We start from the raw sequence: 2,543 nt of genomic DNA, 5'->3' as shown, positions 1-2,543 counted from the left end.
AGACGGAAAACATGAATATTATAAATTTTTGGAAAATGGGCGTAGCCACGCCCACTTATGGTTACATGTGTATATCTTGGTAACCGCTGCACCAATTTCTTCCAAACTTGGCACAGTTGTTGGCCTTAGTACAGCATATTAAATGGCTGAAAATTTTAAAAATCGGACAATAACCACGCCTACCTCCCATATAACGGTAATTTAGAGAAATACAAAATCTTCGATAAATCAGTAAATATTAAAGCTAATTTATTCAAAATTGATGCTTGCAACAATTCTTTACCAAGAAATACGTTTATGGTAAAATTTTGGAAAATGGGCGTGGCAGCGCCCACTTATGATCACATATATGTATCTCGGTAACCGTTCTACCAATTTGTACCAAACTGGGTATGGTTAGTGTGCTTGCCACATGAAAGCGAAATGTTGAAAATTATTGAAATCGGAATAAAATTGAGGCCGCTTATCATATAACGGCAAATTTCAGAAATGCTTGAAACTTCAATATTTCGAAATTGAAGGACGCCAATTTACTCAAAATTGATACACCGCGGCTTACCATCTAGCGGAAGGTTTCGGAAAGGTGAAAAAACATATATTTAATACTTGCGCCGGGTATTTAATGTTCGGCTTCGCCCGAACTTAGACTCTCTTACTTGTTTTTTATTTTTTTCTGTAAGCAGTTTTGTAAATCTTAGTAAATATAATAAAGTGCAAGGTTTAGGCTACTGCAAAACTGGCGTTAATTTTTTTTTTTAATTTTCTTTGAAAACGGTTTTACGCATTTTCTTCCATAAGAAAAAAGTGCAAAAAGCCGTCAGCATAAAAAATATTAAAATCAACGCAATTTTGTAGTAGCTTAAATCTTGCACTGTATTATACTATAATTTAATGTTTTAATAATGTTTTTTAATTAAATAACATAATATAATTAATGTACTCATTTTACTCAACTTCGGTGCAAAAAAAAAATGCATAACTCAAATTATTGTAGAGTGCACCCCTTAATACTATACTTAAATATTGCGCAATAGTTAGAGCTACCATTGTGATTTTTTTTAAATTTTTTTTTGAGCTGGCATATTTTCAAAAACAATTTTTTTGTATCAAAAAATTTTTATATGAAAAATTTTTCAAGAAAAAAAAATTTTAAATATATCTTTTTATAGAGAATTTTGATGTGTGTATGTGTGATTTTTTCAATTTTTTTCCTCGCCCCGTTCTTGATATATTTGGAAAACTATTACATCGATTTGTTTTTGTTTTTGTGCTGTAAAGTTTTTAAAAATGTATTAATCAAGCTAAAATTTCACATTTGTTTATTATTTATGTTTATCCATCAGCCCTAAAAAATTGAAACAAATCAAACACATTAAGTGTGTGTAAACCCCGTCCATTTTGGTATGGAACGCCCCATATATAAGAATTATGCTATGTGCATTGGTTAGCGTTTGTGCTCCTATGTTAAGCGAAAGATGGTTACCAATCGCTGCCTTTTATTTAAAAAAGGTTTCACATGCAAATATTTTTTGGCAATTTAGCATTTCCTCAAAAAATCAGAGACCAAGTACATAATTTGAAAAAAACTACTACTACTACTACCTATGCAATATGCCTTGACTCGCATCTTTACCTATATTGTATGAATTCTTGCTCAATTTTTCCTTTTAACAGCAAAAATTTGTAAATTTCAACTCTAGAATTTCGCGTTTATTTTCTTTCGAGTCTTGTTTGCCTACGTTGCGTGTTGTTTGTTTTTGTTGTTAGTGCGATATTTTTCTTCTTGTCTCGCGTTTGTAAATAAATATGGTTTCTAGTTTTTGCTGTTATTTACACTGTGCACGCCGTTATTTTTAGTGTTTTCATATGTTTATTTACTGCTATAGTTCTGCATGTAAACAATTGGTAGTCTAGTGCGATTTATTTTTTATTTTTTTTTTGTTTTGTGTCTAATGTTGACTGTTACACACTGAAAACAAATATTTTTTACAAATTTGTTGTTTGCTTAAAAAAATCTTCTTTTGTTTTTCGCTGTAATTTTTGTTTTTTTTTGTTTGTTTTCGATTTAGCATATATGTATGTATTAGATACACTCTTGTTTTTGCTGTTGCTGCTTCCTTTACTTAGTTCGAGCAATTACTTTGTGTTGTTGTTTTTATTTTTGCTTTGTTTTTAATTGCGCCTATTAAACGATTTTCCGCCTGATTGCTAACGAAAATTATTTGAAAATCATGCCATTCAAGCAAGTCTAATGCTGTTAGAGTTTTTTTGGTATGTGTGTATATAAAATGATCGCTTGTAAGTTACTCAATTTCGGTTTTACGTCGCGTACATTTTTTTTTTAGTTTTCGTTAAAAACAGCAAATTTATTTCTTAAAAACTCTTTTTCTTAAAAAATTCACTTGGAGTCCCCGCACTTGTTCATATTCACTAATATTCATACTTATTGTATGAAATCGATAGATCGAAATCACACCCGTTGCCGTCGTTGTCGGGGCATTTGGTCGCGAGCCGCGTAACTCGAAAAACTAGTCGGAGAAAAA

General features: G+C 31.0%; 2 protein-coding genes across 4 annotated transcripts in view; one reads left to right on the top strand and one right to left on the bottom strand.

Annotated features, from left to right (window-relative positions):
- LOC118746846 (elongation factor-like GTPase 1) overlaps window positions 1-2,543 on the top strand; it is a 435,125-nt gene that overhangs the window by 390,241 nt on the left and 42,341 nt on the right. The window lies entirely within an intron of this gene.
- The window catches only part of LOC118746850 (protein giant-lens), a 163,686-nt gene that overhangs the window by 160,372 nt on the left and 771 nt on the right, over window positions 1-2,543 (bottom strand). The window contains exon 2 of one of the 3 annotated variants that reach the window (XM_036480800.1): window positions 1,634-1,969. The exons of the other annotated variants lie outside the window; for them this stretch is intronic. The gene's annotated coding sequence lies outside the window, so the exon portion shown is untranslated. The remainder of the gene's footprint in view (window positions 1-1,633; window positions 1,970-2,543) is intronic. 3 annotated transcript variants of the gene reach the window in all.

Source organism: Rhagoletis pomonella, unplaced genomic scaffold (genome assembly GCF_013731165.1).
Source record: "Rhagoletis pomonella isolate Grant_MI unplaced genomic scaffold, Rhpom_1.0 Rhpom_scaffold_00011, whole genome shotgun sequence".
Lineage (NCBI taxonomy): Eukaryota > Metazoa > Arthropoda > Insecta > Diptera > Tephritidae > Rhagoletis > Rhagoletis pomonella.
This window is presented reverse-complemented; position numbering and strand designations above follow the sequence as displayed.